Below are 20,947 nucleotides of genomic sequence, written 5' to 3'. Positions count from 1 at the left end.
CCTGATTATGGTTTCCCCTACCTCTGCTCCTAGATCTTTCCCATCCCCCCTCCCATCTGAGTCCACAACCTTCTGTCTATCATTAGAAAACAAACAGGCTTCTAAGGAATAAAAATAAAATATAGTAAGCTAAAACCGAAAGGAAAAAAAAAACCCACATAGGAACAGGACAAAACAAACAGAAGGAAAAGAGCCCAAGAAAAGACACAAGAAACAGATGTAGACGCAGAGACCCACTCGTTCACATGCTCAGGAATCCCATAAAAACTCAAAATAGAAAGCCATAATGTATACACAAAGGACCTGTAGGATAAAAAGAGAAAGAAGAAACATACAAAAATTAAAAATATAAATAAAGGAAAGATGAAATCATATTTTTAAAGCCCTGACACAACATTGTGGGATGAGGAACCTCCATAGATGCTTTTGAGTGTGTTTTCTGTTGGCCATCTTCTTCTGGGCATGCAGCCTACCCTTAAGAGTAGTTTGTTTTCCCAGTGAGATTTCATTGGAGAAAACTGAATTCATTTGCAGATAGCTTCTGGGTTAAGGATAGAGGCATGTGTCCACCTCTCCTTTCAGCTGTAGGACCCTATCTGGTGCGACTTGTATAGACCCTGTACATGCTGTCAGAGTCCCTGTGAGTCCATATGTGCATATGTCCTGCTGTGAAGGCCTTGTTTCTTTGGTGACCTCCATCCCCTCTGGCTCTTACACCTTTCTGTCTTCTCTTTTTCAGGGTTCCCTGAGCCCGAAGCAGAGGGATTTGATGGAGACAGCCTGTTCACGGCTGAGTGTTCCAAGGTCTCTCACTTTCTATCTGCCTGTGGGCCTCTATGTTTGATGGCTGAGCAAGCCACTAATCTATGGGTATAGCAATATGTCATTAGGAGTCATTTTATTGCTATGTTCCTATAGTACAGTGGTTCTCAACCTGTGGGTCACAATATGCCAGATATACCGTATATCAGATATTTACATTACTATTCATAACAGTAGCAAAATTAGAGTTACGAAGTAGCCATTAAATAATTTTATGGTTGGGGTTCACCACAACATGAGGAACTATATTAAAGGGCTGCAGCATTAGGAAGGTTGAGAACTATTGTTCTCAACTACTATAGTGTAGTAAAACAGTAGTATTTGGTTTTACCATAGGTCCCTGGGTTATCTAGTCTCTAGTGACATGTTCTTGGTCACCCAAACAGTATCAGGTATGGTTTCCATCTAGTGGAATGGGCCTTCAGTCAAATTATATATTGGTTGGTTATTCCCTTAATCTTTGTGCCACCATTGCCCCAGCATTATCTTGCAGGCAGAACACCATTGTCTATCAAAGGATTTGTAGATGGGCTGATGTTTACACTTCTCCTTTGGTAGCATGCAGAGTACCTTCCTGTACCAAAGATACTAGTAAAAAGGGGTGAAGGTTCTCTGTTGGCACCAACTTGACTTCTCCACGTTCAATGAGTTGTGTAGGTGTTGTCTTCAGCAATATGGCCTTTTGGCAGTTTATGGAGAGAAACCTATATTACTGTCAGCAGTCTGGATTGTTTGCGGTTCCCATGGGACCCCTTTGGTCAATAGGTCAATTAGATGTAACCCATTACCAGTACTAGAAGCTTCATTTGGTGACAAGAGATGGCCAGTAGAGTCTCTGTCTTCTCTGTTATTTGGTGATTTCATTTAGATTGCATATATATATATATATATATATATATATATATATATATATATATATATATATATATATGCTTCTACTGTATTGTGTTTCCATACTACCCCTCAAATGGCTCTTAATTTTAGCTGTCTCTCCCAGTGTTCTCTCCTTCATCCCCCTCTTCCCTCCCCATTCCTGCTTGATCCTTCCATTCAAGCCCCCTGCCATCCATAACTATGTGTTCTATTTCCCTTTCCTAGGGAGAGCTATCTGCCCCCTATGGTGATATTTTATTTATACTGAAATGTGATTTTAATTGTATGTTAATAAATAAAGTTACCCGGGGGTCAGAGCTATTAGAGCCATAGCGAAAGCTGGGTGGTGGTGGTGCACGCCTTTAATCCCAACACTTGGTAGGCAGAGCTAGGTAGATCTCTGTGTGGTCAAGGATACAGCCAGCATTGGAGACACATGTCTTTAATCTCAATACCAACCATAGAAGACCTGGAGGTCTGTACAGACAGGCAGTGATAAGGCAGTCATGTGGTTGGGTTTACAACCAATGAGAAGGCAGAACAGAAAGTCTATATAAAGACAAACAGATAGGAAGTAGGTCTCTTTTGGAGAGGTCTCTTGGCTGAAGAGGCTAGCTGCAGCAGGCGGGTAAGGCTCTTAGCTCTGATCTCTTGGCTTTCTTCTTTGCATTGGTTCTGTGTTTCTTATTTAATAAAATGGTTGGTTACATCTACAGCCCCCACTCAGGTCCCTTACTCTATACTTAAACTCTGTGGTTCTACAGCTTGCACCTTGGTTATCATTGACTTAACAGCTAATATGTACGTATAAGTGAATACATACCATATTTGACTTTCTGGGTTACCTCACTCAGGAATTTTTTTTCTGGTTCTATTTTTTACCTGCAAATTTCATGATTTCATTTCTTTTTAATGGCTGAGTAATATTCCATTGAGTCAATGTACCAGATTTTCTTTAAAAAAAAAAACAATTCTTTATTGATTCTTTGGAATTTTCTCATCATGTACCCCATTCCTTCTCACCCCTAGTCTCTCCATATATAGCCCTAACCCCTGCAGTATGTCCTACAAAAAATTAATTAAAAACAAACAAAAAACAAAAAACCCTCCCCACTCCTCCATTGTCCCGACACCTCTTCATTCATCTTAGTGGCATCTGGAGCCACAGTGTGTCATGCAGTGTACCCCTTTGATCCAATCAGCCCCACCTGCAAAATGTTCACTGCAATGAGTCATAGTCTAGTTTAGGCCTCTGGTTTCTGGTACACCATCATCACTGGGCCCTTATCAAAGCTCCTCTCGGATATCCTGTGGTTTCCCCAGTCACGGAGATCCTGTGGTTATCGTCCAGCAGGACCAGTCCCTTCACACATTCCAACAGGTCATAGATAGGGCAGCTGTTAGGGTGGGCCAACCCAAGGCCCAGAACGTGGGTTTGGGTGGTGGTAGCTGAGCTGGTGGGTCCAGGCCGTTAGGACCCTCAGGCGAAAGGACTCTCCTAGGTCCATGCTATCAGGGCCAGCTCTCCTGCTGCAGTGTCCAGTGAGGGGCAGAGCCAGCTATCCTGGGGCCAGTAAGGAACAGGGCTGGCTCAGCACTGTCTGATGACTGACTGATGACAACACGCATGATTCCTATAACCCTGTGTGGGAACACAAGCTGTGGGCATCAGCCCAGACCTTGGCTGCTGTTGGGCCGTGAACCCAGCCAGACACGCACGGCCCATGGAAGGAGCCCGACCCAGACAAGACCACAGCAGCACAGCCCTCAGACACTGACAGGGTCATAGGATGCGGCCTAGACCCCAGGTATCCCTGTGGCCTTTGGTGGCCACAACGGTTGAAGGATCATGGGCCAAGACATGGTCCCAGGTATCAGCCCAGGCTTGGATGTCACCATGGCCCCAGGTGATGGCACAGGCCACCCAGAGGGCATGATCCCGGCAGCAGAATGACCTTTGGACACAACATGGCCCCAGGTAGTGTCCCAGGCCCCTGGCATCAGCATGTCCTTCAATCATATCAGGAGCCAAAGACATCAACTCAGACCCTGGCTGTGTAGGGCCACAGACGCAGGCCATGGCCTCAGGTGTTTGATCAGACTCTGGTAATCCACACAGCCTTCAGTGGTTACTGAAGCCATGGACATCAACAGAGACACTGGCTGCTGCAGGGCCATGGACCCAGACATGGCCTTGGGTGTTTGACCAGACTCTGGTAATCCACACAGCCTTCAGTACTGAAGCCATGGACCCAGACATGACCCCCTGGCAGCAGCTGAGGCCCAGATGTCATCATGTCCCCCAGTGGCAGCACAGGCTATTCAGATCAACATGGCCTAGGTGGCAGCATGGCCCTTTGACACCAAAATGGCCACAGGCAGTGGTCCATACCCTGGGCATCCCCAATACATTTTCTTTATCCATTCATCTGTTGAGAGATAGCTAAGTTGTTTTCAGTTTCCAGGTATTATGAATAGAGTAGCAATGAACATGACTGAGCAAGTGTCACTGTGGTAGGATAAAGCATTCTTGGGTGTATGACCAAGAGTTATATAGCTGGATATTGAAGTAGATTGACTGCTATATTCCTGAGGAACCACCACACTGATAGTGGCTGTGCAAGTTCACAGTCCCATCAGCAATGGATGAGTATTCCCCCTTAATCCACATCCTCACCAACATGAGCTGTCACTTGTTTTATTGATCTTAGACATTCTGATGGGGCTAAGATGAAATCTCCAAGTAGTTTTGATTTGCAGCTCCCTGATCACTAAGGACATTGAACACTTCCTTAAGTGTTTCTCAGTCATTTGAGTTTCCTCTTTTGAGAATTCACTGTTTAACTCTGATGAGTTGAAATTCAACACTAAGATGTTAGGAATGAATACATTTCAACAGTGTAGATCAGCTAGAAAGGGAACTAGTATACAATTGTAATATAAAATAGTCAAAATTAAATTTGCTATATAAATATGAAGTAGATAATACTGAATGATTCTCAGCTTGCCACCATTCAAACTAAGCTGGCCTTCTTCACTTGAGCTACATATATTCAAAACTCGTGTGTCCACAATAACTCTCACAAAAATAGCATTTCTGACTAATTTATTTCAGTTGAGGGTCTTTTTTAACCGACCAAGGATGAACTCCCTCTTAGCCCACAGGAACCTTCCTGTGACACATCCCTTAGATTCTCTTAGTGCCTGAGCCAAGTATTCTTTTCTTCTACAGCCTAACTATCCTTCAAGTATTCCATCACCCATGAGGACTTTTCAAAGGTCTTTTTCTCTCTTGCAATATTAGTAGAGTCACAAAAGCAAAAACCAGTGAGAAAGGGATATGGGCGAAAAGATTGCCAGATGTGTAGATGTCTTCTTTACTTTTTACTCATCTGGCATTCACATTTCACAATAACACAACCCCACCTGATCTCTGGTAACTAGTCACTTGTTAGGAGATAAAATCAAGGAAGCTAGAGAGATGGCTCAGCAGTTAAGACCACATACTTCTTTTGCAGAGGACTTAAGTTTGGTTCCCTGACCCAACATCTAGTGGTTCACAGTAGTCTATAGATCCAGCTGCAGGATGATCTTATGCTCCTGGCCTCCAGAGACACCTGCACTCTTATGCACATACTGATACACAGGCATACGGACATCCACAAAGTTAAAAATTATTTTTAAAGTGCTATGGTGCTGTAACATGGTACAGGAATGGAGTCATGTGAGGAGAATTCTGAGTGCTTGTGAGAACACTCCAAGAAAACAAGACAAGAGTCTTGTGACCTCAGTTTCTTTAAAACATGTTCATGTTCCTCCCAGGTGTAGCCAATAGGAGTAAGTTTACTTCGGTTTTCTCATTATTGCTTGTTGATATTATTCAATTCTTTATCTTGATGGAAAAACATATTTCTGCCACATGTGGCTTGTCCTTGTGACTGTGTACAGCTCAAACGCTTGAGAACTTTACTCAGGTGACCTTTCTTAACCCTCGGACTTATAAATTGTCTGGGGCTCTGAATAAAGTTGCCTATTGCATGAGACTTTAATTGCCCCATTTATCAGTTCCATTCTCCCAGGTCCCACCACCTCTAGAGAGGTAACACTGGGGAGATGGCTTGGCAGTTAAGAGCATCTGTTGCTCTTTCAGAGGACCCAGGTTCTGTTCCCAGCTCCCACATGGCAGCTCACAACCATCTATAACTATAATTCTAGGTGATTTATTCTGACCTCTGTGGCTCCTTCATGAAAGTGGTGCACTTACTTATACACAGGGCCTCCCACATATAAATAAAATAAATTAATTAAAAATGAAGAGCAATAATTGTCCTGCTGGTTTTATGTCAACTTGACACAAGCTAGAGTCATCTGAAAGGAGAGAACCTCAATCAAAAAAAATGCCTGCATAAGATTAGACTGTAGGCAAGCAAGCCTGCAGGACATTTTCTTAATTAGTGACTGATCAGAGAGGTCCCAATCTGTTGTGGGTGGGGACATCCCTGAGCTGGTTGTTCTGCCTTCCATCAGAAAACAAGCTGAGCAAGCCGTGAGAAGCAAGCCCACAAGCAGCACCCCTCTATGGCCTCTGCATCAGTTTCTGACTCCACGTTCCTGCCCTATTTGAGTTCCTTCCATGACTTTGTTTAACAAAGAACTATGACATGGAAGCATAAGCCAAATAAACCCTTTACTCCGCAACTTGCGTTTGGTCATGGCGTTTCATCATAATATAGCAATCCTAATTTAGTAATAGTAAGTCTAACTAAGACTATTAGAAATCCTAAAAAAAAAAAAAGATTAAAAATTTAGGAATATTTATTGTGTACGATTTATATAGGTACTTCCTACAGGTCTTAGTTAATTCACAGAGAAACATGGCTGTTATGTTTCACCCACTATGGGGAATCAGACGTTACCAAATACCCTTATAGATCAAGGATGACTAAAATATCTTGATCTCCTACAGAAAAGGAGTCACTATACCTTAAGTCATTGTCCATGGCACAATTTTTAAAAAATTAAGCTGGTCCCAACAAAATCAAATCATATAATTAGTTGTATAAAAATGCCTTTATTATAACTAAGAGTATCCAAACCCCATGATACTGAGAATCACATTTTACCATCACCATACAGAGAATAAATAAAACATGATTTTAACATTCTCCCAGACCAAAATGATACCTGAATCCCTTCTACGAGGCACTCATCACATGTCAGAAAGGGCCAGTGAGATAGCTCAAGCTGGTAAAGGTACTTGCCACCAAGCCTAACAGCCTGAGATCAATTCCCAGCACCTATAAGGTGAGAAGAGAGAACCCACTCTCACAAGTTGTTCTTTGACCTCTACATGCACACCACAGCACTCACGGAGACTTGTATGTGCTCCTGTGCACCACCCACACATACACATACACATTATCAGAAATAGCAGAGCCAGGACAGCTGATGCCATCCTCACCGTTCCTGCTATGGGAATCTAGCTCATGCCTGCGTGCCCTTCACTCTAGAAAACAGTACACACAGTCCTTAGAGTTTCTTTTTTTTTTTTGGTTTTTCGAGACAGGGTTTCTCTGTGTAGTTTTGGTGCCTGTCCTGGATCTCACTCTGTAGCCCAGGCTGGCCTCGAACTCACAAAGACCCACGTGGCTCTGCCTCCCGAGTGCTGGGATTAAAGGTGTGCGCCACCACCGCCCGGTCCTTAGAGTTTCTAACATGTCTTTCTACTACTTGACCCTCAACTTCTCAAAAGCATTCGTAAGAAAATGTTCGGTGTTTTTAAAAATATTTTTATTAATTCTTTGAGAATCTCATACTGTGGATTTTGACCATATTCACCACCACCACCCCAACTCTTTCTAGATCCACCTCTATTCCCATACCCACCCAATGTCATGATCTCTCTCACCCTCTCTCTAAAAAGAAAATTAGTCTAGTTTGTGTTGCTCAACTACTCTTGAGTGTAGGGATCACCCTGGAGTATGGTCGATATATCAGGTGTCACACCATTAAAGAAAATTGATTCCCTCTCTCCCAGAAGCTATCAAATACCAACAGCTCCTCAACTAGAAGGTGGGACTTCATACCCACCTCCCACATCCACACTGAGATTTTGTCTGACTTGAGCTTGCATGGGTCTTGTGCACATTGTCAAAATCACTATGGGTTTGGATGTGTGTCTGCCCTGTTTGTCTGAAAAACACTGTGTCCTTGAAGGCATCTATCACCTCTGACTCTTACAAGCTTTCCATCTCCACTTTCCCAATGATCCCTTAGCCTTGATGGAGACAGTTGTGATACAGACCTGCCATTTATGGCTGAGCACTCTGAAGTCTCTTCTTCTTTGCACACTGACCAGTTGTGAGTCTCTGTGCTAACTGCCATCTATTGCATAAAGCTTCTCTTGGGACCATATGGATCTAAAAGGCTCCTGTACAACAAAGGATACCTTAATTTGGATGAAGAGGCAACCTACAATACGGGGGAAAATCTTTACCAACTATACATCTGACAGAGGGTTAGTATTTAGAATATGCAAAGGCATCATTTTGAAGTCCACTGCCACCATCACTGTCTGTTCTGATGCTCTGCCCGGGGCTCCCACAGCAAACCTGAGATAAATTTACACCACATCAGGGAAACAATAACATTCATTTTTACAGATTTTTTTTCTTTAGTCCTGGCTTGCTTTTTATATTTAGCTAAGTTGTTTACAGTTACCTCTAATTATAAGTCCCTTCTACTCACTTTAGGAGAAAGGAGATATACATTAACAAATGCTAAGCACTTCCTGTGTTTATATGACTGACGTGCAATTACTCTGTGCAACTCTAAAATGAGAACATCTTATACACAAACCTGAATCTCTCACTCCCCAGCTAAAATTTCTTCCTCGGCTTCCACCAGCTACATAAAGCCCAAATTCCTGGATGTGAATGGCCACTGTATTCGTAAAAGTACACATGCTTCTTGGCTTTCTTTCCTGCCCTGGAAACAAAGCTCTGCCATAAGTGGAACTTCCCATTCTCTCTACAGCTTCTGTTAGACCCCATCGATTTGAACACAGGAAACACAGAAAGAGCGTGTGTCTGCTTATCAGCTGTTTACTTCAGTCTTGCCATGAGCCCTGTGAGGGCAGAGTGATGAACAGTAGTAAGATGAATGACGTCCAAAACAAAACTGAGAGAAGGAAAAATGACTCACACAGAACAGCAAGAACGCCAAGGGAATGTACAATTAAATCTTCATTCAAGGGCTGTACTAATGGAGAATGTTCGGAGAAGTTATTGTCTGCTCCATAATAAATGACTGAGATGCGCACCAGCAGCACAGCTCAGAAGATAAGGGATACGGGAGACGTCAGGCTATCTGCCATCTCATTTTCTAAGCAAACTCCCAGAGACAGCAATGAGAGGAAACAAGAAAGCATTGACTGCAAGTATATGAAATTTTATTACTAAAAATACAGCATAAACAGATTTCAAAAAAATATGGCAGGATGGTAGCAGATTTTCAACATTACATCATCCATACAAAAACCAGACTTCTGCGTTAGCATCCACCCAAGTCAAAGTGCAATGGATAATAAACCTATTCCAGTAAAACAGGATTTTTTTTTACATTATTAAATGGTTATTAGCGCCATTATAAAACCAGATAATCCAACTGCAGGTGAGGTTTTCAGAATGAGTGTGGACCACTATGAGCTGTGAATGAAACCATAGATCTATGACCAGAAATCTTCCTTTAAAAAAACATAAACAAACTGGTGGCTGACACCTCATACAGGAAGCCACCACAAAGCTAGGTAGTCAGTATGGGCTTTGCCAGCAGAGCCAGGCGCTTGGCTGGGCCTCATGTTTCTTTCAGATCTCATGGGGGTACATCTGGATGGTGAACCTACAACTGGAATCCTAGCTGTAGAGACAGTCAGTCTACTGGTTAGTCCTCCTGTCCTTTCATGGAGAAGGCACCATTAGGAGTAACCAAAAAGGACTGAGAGCATCAATCCAACAGATCATTGATGGGCATGTGGATGGTGGCTTTACAAGGCACAGTAAAGGCTCAAGTGGGATGGTTTGAATTTCATGGGGTTCTCCTCCTACTCCTCAAGAGCATTAGGGATACTAAATGGAACTGAGGAGAATTTTCTAAATTAGAGATGAGAAGTCTAAAGGGGAAGCTGGCATCACTTAGTGTTCCATCACAGGCCACCAGCTTAATTGCCACTCTAGCTAGGCATGCTAATACCTCTAGCTGTTGTACTACTAGTGGTGTACAACTCACACAGTTGGCTTGTCCTTAGGCTACATATTTTGTGTCCACTGCACAGAGCAGCACTTTCCATTTCTATTCTACAAGCTGTCTTCCCATAACCACTGTTACTTACCAAAGCTCTCATCTGATATCACATTAGAACACCCCAATGGGCCTATGACATATAAGCATATCCCTGTTGGAACACTTTATCCCTGTTGCCCCCACATTAAGTAACCCTGGATTGCTGTGGGTTTTTTTAAGAGTGTGTAGGTTTCATGAGCCTCCCCTGCACCCCACTTGGTTCCTATATGCTACAGTAGTCAACTCTAATCATTCACTACCTCTACAGGTTAAGTTAAAATACTGTTCCTTCCAAGAGCTCACCACAACATGCAATACCAGAGGCCTGAAGCCTAACAGACTCATTAAAGCCCTTGAGGCCTCATTCAGCTGATGGTTACCCTGCCATTCTTTTTTTTTTTTTTTCCCAAACACAGCAAAATAAGATACAGTAAGACAAAGCAAAAGCCCTCATGTTGAGGCTGGATAAGGCAACCCAATATGAGGAAAATAATCCCAAGGGCAGTCAAAAGAATCAGAAACACACCTACTCACACTGTTAGAGGCCCCACAAAAACACCAACCTAGGAGCCCACAAAAACACCAAGCTAGGCCAAGCAGTGGTGGCACATTCCTTTAATCCCAGCACTCGGAAGAGAGAGCCAGGAAGAGTTCTGTGAGTTTGAGGCCAGCCTGGTCTACAGACCAAGATCCAGGACAGGCACCAAAACTACACAGAGAAACCTTGTCTAAAAACAAAACAAAACAAAAAAACCACCAAGTTCACAGTCATATCATATACACAGTAGGTCTGGTTCACACCCATACAGGCACCATGCTTGCTACTTCATTCTGTGAGTCTGTATGAGCCCTGCCTAGGTGATTCAGTGGGCCATTTTCTCCTGGTATCCTCCATGCCCTCTGACTCTTACAATCTTTTCTCCCCCTTTTCCATGGGGTTCCCCGTGCTCTAAGGAAAGGGACCCAATGGAAACCTCCAATTTAGACTCTCTCTGCATAATGTCTGACCATGGGTCTCTACATCCCCTCCTATCTGCTGCTGAAGGAAGCCTCTCTGATGATGACTGATCAAGGCACTGATCTCAGAGTATAGCAGAACATAATTAGGAATCATTTTGTTGTTTTGTTTTAAGACCAGTCCTGTTTGCTTCTACCTTAGGTCTCTGGGCTATCCAGTCTGGTTCCCAGTCATCCAGGCAGTGTCAGGCACAGGCTCCCTCTCATGGCCTGGTACTCAAGTTAAACCAGACATTGGTTGGCTGCTCCCACAAGTTCTTTGCCACTATTGCCCCAACACATCTTGCAAACAGGAGTGTAGGTCAAAAGCTTTGTAGCTGGGTTAATGTCGAGGTTTCTCTTTGAGTAGCCTGCAGAGTACCTTCCAGCACCGAAGAGACTAGAACACAGAGGTTCAACCCTCGGTCTTTAATGAGCTGTGTAGATGTTGCCATTGACAGTGGGGCCTTACTGTTAGCTTTTGGAAAGTGACCCTCTGTTCTAGCATCAGCCTGGGTAGTTTGGGGATCACCACGGCCAACAACTCAACCAAATACAACCAAATCCCATCACTTGGGGTTTGCCTGGCTACAAGAGATGGCCAGTTCAGAATCTATATCCTCCATTACTAGGAGTCTTTACTAGAATACCCCTCATAGATTCCACTGAACTAGGTTTCCACATTGCCCCTCAAATGTCCCCAATTCTCTTTCCCCAACTCTCTCCCTCCATCCCCCCAACCTGGTCCCTCCCACTCCTGTTCTCACCCACTTCCAGTTTACCCACAAAATCTATTCTATTTCCCCTCCTCAAGAAGATCCATGTGACTCCCCACCCCCACCACCAGAGCAGTACTCTTTACTTAACTTCTCTGGGACTATGGGTTGTAGCATGGTTATCCTTTACTTTACAGCTAATATCTGCTTATAAGTAAGTATATACCATGTTTGAATTTCTGGGTCTGGGTTACCTCACTCAGGATGATTAGTTCAATCCATTTGCCTTCAAATCTCGTGATGTCATTGTTTCTTACAGCTGAGTAATACTCCATTGTGTAAATGTACCACATTTTTTTTATCCATTCTTCAGTTGAGGGACATCTAGGTTGTTTCCAGGTTCTGGTTATTACAAATAAAGCTGCTATGAACATAGTTGAGCAAGTGTCCTTGTGGTATGTTTGAGTATTCTTTGGGTATATGCCCAAGAGTGGTATAGCTGAGTCTTGAGGTAAATTGATTTCCAGTTTTCTGAGAAATTGCCATATTGATTTCCAAAGTGTCTGTACAAGTTTGCAGTCCCACCAGCAGTGGAGGGGTGTTCCCCTTGCTCCACATCCTTACCATCATGAGCTGTCACTTGTGTTATTTAATCTTAGCCATTCTGACAGGTGTATGATGAAATCTCAAAATAGTTTTAATTTACATTTCCCCAATGACTAAAGATGTTGAATAGTTCTTTAAGTGTTTCTTATCCATTTCAGATTCCTCTATTGATAATTCTGTTTAAACCTGTACTTCATTTTTTTTTTAATTTTTAATTGAATTATTTAGCTTCTTGATATCTAGTTTGAAGTCTTTATATATTTTGGATATTTGTCCTCTATTGGATGTGAAGTTAGTGAAAATCTTTTCCCATTCTTTGGGCTGCCATTTTTTCCTATTGATGATATCCTTTGCCTTACAGAAGCTTTTCAGTTTCATGAAGTCCCCTTTATGAATTGTTGATCTTAGTGACTGTGCTATTAGTGTTCTGTTCAGAAAGTTATCTCCTATGCCAATGCATTCAAGGTTATTCCCACTTTCTCTTCTATCAGGTTCAGTGTGTCTGGTTTTATGTTAAGGTCTTTGATCCATTTGGACTTGAGTTTTGTGCAGGGTGATAATTATGGACCAATTTGCATTCTTCTACATCCAGATATCCAGCACCATTTCTTGAAAATGCTTTCTTTTTTCTAGTGTGTATTTCTGGCTTCTTTATCAAAAATCAAGTGTCCAGAGGTGTGTGGATTTATGTCTGGGTCTTAAATTTGATTCCATTGATCAATGTGTCTATTTTTATGCCAATACCATGTGGGTTTTATTACTCGATATAGCTCTAGTACAACTTGAAATCAGGGATGGCAATACCTTCAGCAGGATTGTTTTAGCTATCCTGGGTTTTTATTTTGTTTTGTTTTTCTATATGAAGTTGAGTATTATTCTTTCAAGGTCTGTGAAGAATTGTGTTGCAATCTTGACAGGGATTGCACTGAATCTGTAGATTGCTTTTGGTGGGATGGCCATTTTTACTGTGTTAATCATACCGATCCATGAACATGGGAGATCTTTCCATCTTCTGATATCTTTTCAATTTCCTTCTTCAAAGACTTGAAGATTTTATCATGTAAGTCTTTCACTTGCTTGGTTGGAGTTACTTCAAGATATTTTACATTATTTGAGAGTATTGTGAAAGGTGTTATCTCCCTGATTTATTTGTCATTTGTATATTTGAGGGCTACTGATTCTCTTTTTTATTTTTTTTTAGTTAATTTTGTATCTAGCCACTTTGCTGAAAGTGTTTATCAGCTGTAAGAGTTCCCTCAAGGAGTTTTTATGGTCACTTATGTATACTATCATATCATCTGCAAATTAGGATACTTTGACTTTTTTCTTTCCAATTTGTATCCCCTTGATCGCCTTTGGTCTTATTGTTCTAGCTAAAACTTCAAGAACTATATTAGATAGATATGGAGAGAGTGGACAACCTTGTCTTATTCCTGATTTTAGTGGAATTGCTTTGAGTTTCTCTCCATTAAATTTTATGTTGGCTATAGATTTACTGTAAATTGACTTTATCATGCTGAGGCATGTCCTTTGTATCCCAGATCTCTCCAGGTCTTTTACCATAAAGGAGTGTTGGATTTTATCAAAGTTTTTCTCTTGTTTGTTTGTTTGTTTGTTTGTTTGTTTGGTTGGTTGGTTGGTTTTTGGGGGGTTTTTGTTGTTGTTGTTTTGTTTTTGTTTTTGTTTTGGTATCTAATGAGATGATTGTGTAGGTTTTTTTCTCTAAATTTATTTATATAGTAGATTACATTTCCTGATTTTTGTATGTTTTACCATTCAGCCTGCATCTTTGGGATGAAGCCTACTTGATCATGGTGGATGATTTTTTTTTTGGATGTGTTCTTGGATTCCACCCTGGTATTCTTGAAGGTCCAAATCTCTAAAACACTGCTGCTGTTCACATTCTATACTGCAATCTCAGAGTTGAAAATAAACCCCATGGAGGGTGGTGTGGTCCATGCCTGAAATCTCAGAACCTGGTAGGTTGAATGAATTGTGAGGTCAAGGTCATTCATGGCTATATAGCAAATTGGAGCCAGCCAGAGATACACAGACTATGAAAAAAAAAGTCCTCCAGAACAACTTTCTCCTAAGTTAAACCTAGAAAGTCTGGAAGGAAGGAAATGTTACCCTTTAAGGTATCATCCTTACCTCCTAACCCATCAGAGATGATGGGATAGATGTGTCTATGGCCATTAAGTCTTAAAGAGACTGTATCATTGCCCTTTCAACCCTAATGCATCACCTCACCTCAGACTAGGAAACATGAAGCCAAAATAACATAGCCCATTGGGGCCAATTAGCTCTAACTGGGTACCAGGAAAGGTTGGGCAAAAAATGTGACATTCTCAAGCAGGAGAGAGAATCATGGAGAGGAAGGAGAAAGCCCAGTGAACAAAGGGGAAGGGTCTAATAATGGTGTCTATTATCAAGAAGGCAAAGGTAAGGAAGCCAAACTCTCAGAGCAGTCCATCTAAAGGATCAGGCCGAAGTCTGAGCAGACAGAAGTACAAGGAAAGCTACAGCTACACACTGGGACCAGAAACACCCTCCTCCCCCAGGAAGCCCTGCACCATCTGCTGAGCCCGGGCAAGGCTGGGGGAATGAGATTCTGCTGGCTTCTTTTCCATTAGCCATAAGTCAATGAGGGGCCTGGAGCCTGCCGGGCCCTGCTCACTTCACCTTAGGTTATGTATTCTTTCATCTCCAGTTACTTCAGCCAAAGGACACTTCAGGGACCAAATAGACAATGTTTTAAAAGTATTATTCTACTAATAAAGCCAGTCACACAGTCTGGTAGGAAGCAAAGCCAGAAAAAAGATCCAACTGTTTTAATTCCAAGTTAATATTTCCCACCAAACTGTATTCCCTCGCTCTCTAATTCATCCCCCACCAGGTCTAGTTTGCCATTGTGTCAGGAAGTCACATTGAGGAATGGATTCTTAGAGAATAAAATAGCTTAAGCAATCTTTTTTCCTGGACCACTCTTCTTTAAAGCCATCTTGCTTTCCTATTGGAAAGCCTTGGGCCCCTGGTGAAAAGAAAGAAGGAAAGTAGAATCCAGGAGGAGAGGACATAAGAGGAGTGAACAGGAACAGCTGGCTGAAGTCCTGCTCCCTCATGAACTCATGGTTTCCCACTGAGAAGCCCATGCTCCCATGGTGGCATAGCTGATCACAGCCTGCTAAATGCTGGCCGGCTATGTAGGGAACCTCGGGGTGGCTCGAGACACCCAAGACCAAGTTCTCGGCACAAAGGAGATTTATTTGCCCCAGAGGGACAGAGGGAAGGGATAAGGGACAAAGACGGAGATAGATGAAGAGGGAGAAGAGAAAAGGAAAAAAAGGATCAAGGGGGAGGGTAAAGAGGTATCTGTCCCAGGGGACAAAGGGCTACCTCTAGATGGAGAGGAGACAGACGTGGCACGTAAGAAAACGGAGATTTATAAAGGTACAAATGGAAACCCTGTGTTAGGATGAGGTGTTTAATTTTAATTGTTTGCTGTGGATATTGCTCTGTATAAATAAAACACTGATTGGCCAGTAGCCAGGCAGGAAGTATAGGCGGGACAAGCAGAGAAGAGAATTCAGGGAAGTGGAAGGCTGAGGCAGAGAGATGTTGCCCGCTGCCGCCATGAGATGTTAAGACACTGGTAAGCCACGAGTCATGTGGCAACTTATAGATTAATAGGTTGATTTAAGATATAAGAACAGTTAGCAAGAAGCCTGCCACAGCCATACAGTTTATAAGTAATATAAGTCTCTGTTAGGAAATCCAGGCAGTGGGATTTTTTTCCTTATTTATTTATTTACTTACTTACTTACTTACTTATTTTACATCCTGACCTCAGTTTTCCCTCCTTCCTCTCCTTTCAGCCCCTCCCACCACCTCTCTTCTGCTCCTTCATCTGCTCCTTCTCCTCTGTTTCTATTCAGAAAAGGGCAGGCCTCCCATGGATACCAACAAAACATGCCATATCAAGTTGTAATAAGACTAAGCACCTTGCCTTGCATTAAGGCTGGACAAGGCAACCCAGTATGAGGAAAAGAATCACAAAGGTCTGTAAAAGAGTCAGAGACAGCCTCTGCTCCCACTGTTAGGAGTCCCACAAGAAGACCAAGCTACACAGCTGTCGCATAAATGCAGAGGGCCTAGGTCGGTCCTATGCAGGCTCCCTGATTGTCAGTGCAGTCTCTGTGAGCTCCTATGAGCCCAGGTTAGTTGAGTCTGTGGGTTTTCTTGTGATGTCCTTGACCCATCTGGCTCCTACAATCCTTCCTCCTTCTCTTTAGCAGGATTCTCTGAGCTTGACCTAATGTTTGGCTATATGGGTCTCTGCATCTGTTTCCATCAGTCACTGGGTGAAGTCTTTCTGATGACTATTGGACTAGGCACCAATCTGTGAATATAACAGAATATTGTTAGGCATTGACATTTTTTTTCTCTAGTTGTGTTTGATTCTATTCTAGATCTCTGGGCCATCCAGCCTCTGTGTCCTGGCACTCCAGGCAGTGTCAAGGGTGGGCTCACACTCATGACATGAGTCTCTGACTGGACAATTCATTGGTTGGCCACTCCCACAATCTCTGTGCTGCCCTTACCCCAGCACATCCCATAGGCAGGACAGACTGTAGGTAGAAGATTATGTGGCTGGTTTGATGTCCCAATCCCTCCACTGGAAATCTTGTCTGGTCACAAGAGATGACCAGTTCAGGCTACACTATTGTTAGGAGCCTTAGCTGGGGTCATCCTTGTAGATTCCCGAGAGTTTCCCTTGCACCAGGCTTCTACCAGACCCCCAAATGTCCCCCTTTGTCCCACTTTTCCACTTGGCTCTTTCAGTACTCTCCTCCCAATCCAACCCCACCTGATTCCTCATGTTCTCATCCTCATCAGTCCTCAGTCCACCCACAAGATCTCCTCTATTTCCTCCTTTCAGGGAGATCTGGGTGTCCCCCTTAGGTCCTTCTTGTTATCTAGCCTCTCTGGGTCTGTGGATTGTAGCATAGTTATCCTTTACTTTTCAGCTAATATCCACTTATAAGTAAGTATATACCATGTTTGAATCTCTTGGTCTGGGTTACTTCACTCAGGATGATTTTTTCTAGTTTGCCTTCAAATTTCATGATGTCATTGTTTTTTACAGCTGAGCAATAATCCATTGTTTAAATGTACTACATCTCCTTCATCCATTCCTCAGTTGATAGACATCTAGATTGTTTCCAGGTTCTGGTTATTACAAATGAAGCTGCTATGAACATAGTTGAGCAGGTATCCTTGTGGTATAATTGAGCATCCTTTGGGTATATGCCCAAGAGTGGTATAGCTGCATGTTGAGGCAGATAGATTTCCAGTTTTCTGAGAGACTGCCATATTCATTTCCAAAGTGTCTGTACAAGTTTGCGTTCCCGTCAGCAGTGGAGGGATATAAATCCACACACCTATGTACACCTGATTTTTGACAAAGAAGCTAAAATTATGTCATGGAAAAAAGAAAGCATCTTCAACAAATGGCCCTGGTGTAACTGGGTGCTGGCATGAAGAAGAATGCAAGTAGATCCATACCTATCACCCTGCACAATACCCAAGTCCAAGTGAATCAAAGACCTCAACGTAAACCAGCTGCACTGAGCCTGATAGAAGAGAAAGTGGGAACCAGCTTTGAATGCATTGGCACAAGAGATGATTTCCTGAACAGAACACCAATAGTGCAGACACTAATATCAACAATTAATAAATGGGATCTCTGGAAACTGAAAAGCTTCTCTAAGGCAAAAGACATCATCAACAAGACAAAAGGACAGCCCACAAAATGGGAAAAAATTTTCACCATCTCTACATCTGACAGATGGCTGATTTCCAAAATGTATAAAGAACTCAAGAAACTAGAATCAAAAACCCAAACAATCCAATTTTTTAAATGGGGTGCAAATCTAAACAGAGAATTCTCAACAGAAGAATCTCAAATGGCAGTGGGATTTTCAAAGGTTCCCACGTGATTTGAATATGCAGAATCACTAACAAAACAAGTTAGTTCTTCAGTGCTTAGGTGCACCAGCTGGACATCAGTTTTCTGGGGGAAGTTCTTTGACATCAATGTAGGATTAAAGCAGCCACTATGCAGGAAATAAAACCATATCCTCTCCAGCTTTTTTGTTCACTTTTGTGTTCTGTAAAATTCTAAAGACAAAACAGTTATACTAACAGGGTCGATGTTATTAGTAATTAGAACTGGATGCCATAACTTTTCTCGGCAGTTGTCAGTAGTCTCCCTAGAGCCAAAATAAGCTACACTCCCATCTACCACATATCTGCTAACTGGCTGCCTTGTCTATTAGTTTTTCCTCTCTGATCATCCCGACAAGCACTTTCTCCAGCCAAGGCTCAATCTAAGGAAGTCATGTTCATGAGAGGAACCTTGGAAGTCTCAGTAAGACAGCATTGGCCTACTCAGCACTTGGTACTGCCAACACACAAGAAAGTATAACTTGGTTATCACCAATGAGGAGAGAGCTGGATGACAGAAACAGAGAGGGCCATTCACAGAGGAGGGCACAGAGCCAAAAAACCACATGTGCATTTGGCAGTCCACAGTATTACAGTGGAGTCCCTTCATTACATAGCTGAGCACTTCTCCTTGATTTAGGGGCAGTAAACCAGACCATAGTTCAGGTCTACATTTCATTTTATGAGTTGGGAGAGGCAGCATGGCGTAGAGACAGCAGGACTTGAGTTCAGATTCCAGTCTGATTTCTGACAATAACTAGACTTGTGCCCACAAACAAAGTTTTTCAGCTCAGCTTTTTCACCTAGAGAATAAAAATGATGATATATAACTCACATGGTTATTACAGATTAGTTTAAGCTAATCTGTGCTCTTTTGTACTTACTTATTGCTTCTGAATTTCCTAAATATGTGTAATGCACTTTGACCATGTTCCTCCTGTCATCCTCGTCTCCTTCTCTTTAAGCCTCTTCTTTCACACATGTCCTCTCCTATTTTCATGTCTATTTGGTTTTTTCTTGTTTTTTGGTTTTTTTACCTTTGCATTTAATTAGGGTTGCTTGCTGTTGGGAACAAAGGCAATAAGAGCCAGCTTATGTTTAGACAACATGGCGCTGATATGGGTATCTGATATGAGTCAACTAAATAAAACATGACTGACACTGGACATTCAGGGAGCTATGAGTCAGCACAAGATGGCTGACACCAAAAGTCCAAAGTAAACAGTAAAGCAACCTGTTATATAACTGTTTCGGTAGAGCTCCCATTTTGTATGTTTCAATATATAATAGAGTCTTGAGGTCAGAGGCCTTCCCCATCCTGCCTGTATGTGTTTGTCTGTAGGCATATGTGCCTACCACTGCATGGCCTGTGTGAAGCCTGTGTGTACCAGCATGAACCTGGGTACCTGTCACTGGCTACCTGCCTAGAAGCCTTTGTCTAGAGTAATAATGTCTGTATTATCAATCAACAACTCTTCAAGTTCTCCTCGATTTCTCAGCCTCCTGTGACCCTCCTCCTTTGCTGACATTAGAATATGAACCTCATACTTGTATGAATATGAACAAGAAGGTATTTATTTGAGCAAGCACAACTTACCAGTGGCTATAGCACTGAGGAATACTACTTCCCCTACCAACAGCAACCATTAGCTGCCTATAGCTCCCCCAGGGAGTAGTGGATACTCATGAGGCCCTCCCCATCCATGATGGAATGTTGATGCACCCACTCTTATGCAGGTTAAGTTTTTTAATAAAAGAAGTGCCAAGTGTGGGGTACCTCACCTCAAGTTATTGCTCATGGGTATCCCAGAGACACTTCTGCCCCTCCCGGACAATATAAGCTACTGTTATTTATCTTAGTTGTCCACTGCAACTTCATGGTAAGGTCCTTTTGCTGAAGACACCACATAACTTTGGTTGCAGAACATAGGAAAATCAAGCTAATACTAATCAGGAAGCTTTTCTCCCTGCTGGCCTCCTTGCATAGTACTGTAAGGCGCTATGTGGGCCACTGGGGGTCTGGGAGGTGGGGGTGAGGCATCAACAGTGTTACCCAGCCGTAAATAACAGTCAACATGTGTTGTTGTCACTCTCCATATTCCTATCTTTACCTGACTATCCCGTCTCCTTGCCCACTCAATCCTCCCAGTCTAGCTTCCCTTTTACCTCTCTACAATACCGTACTCTATTGGCCTTCCCTGGAAGGTGCTATGGGATGTTCTCTATGCTGTGAATGTATTGCTATGATTGATAAATAAAACACTGATTGGCTAGGAAGTATAGGCGAGACTAGCAGAGAGGAGAAATGGAGGAACAGGAAGGCAGAGTCAGGGAGATGCTACCAGACACCTTGAGGAGAAGCATGATATAAGACATGGGTAAGCCATGAGCCACATAGCAAGGTATAGATTTATGAAAATGGGTTAATTTAAGATATAAGAACAGATAACAAGAAGCCTGCCACGGCCATGCAGTTTATAAGTACTAGTTATCTAGCCTCTGTGGATATTCTAAATAAAACACACATTTCTAAAGTTTAAAAGCTAAAATCTACACACCTCAGAAAACATGCAACATTTGTCTTTTTG

Source organism: Peromyscus eremicus, chromosome 6, assembly GCF_949786415.1.
Source record: "Peromyscus eremicus chromosome 6, PerEre_H2_v1, whole genome shotgun sequence".
Taxonomy (NCBI): domain Eukaryota; kingdom Metazoa; phylum Chordata; class Mammalia; order Rodentia; family Cricetidae; genus Peromyscus; species Peromyscus eremicus.
Note: the sequence above shows the minus strand (reverse complement) of the source record.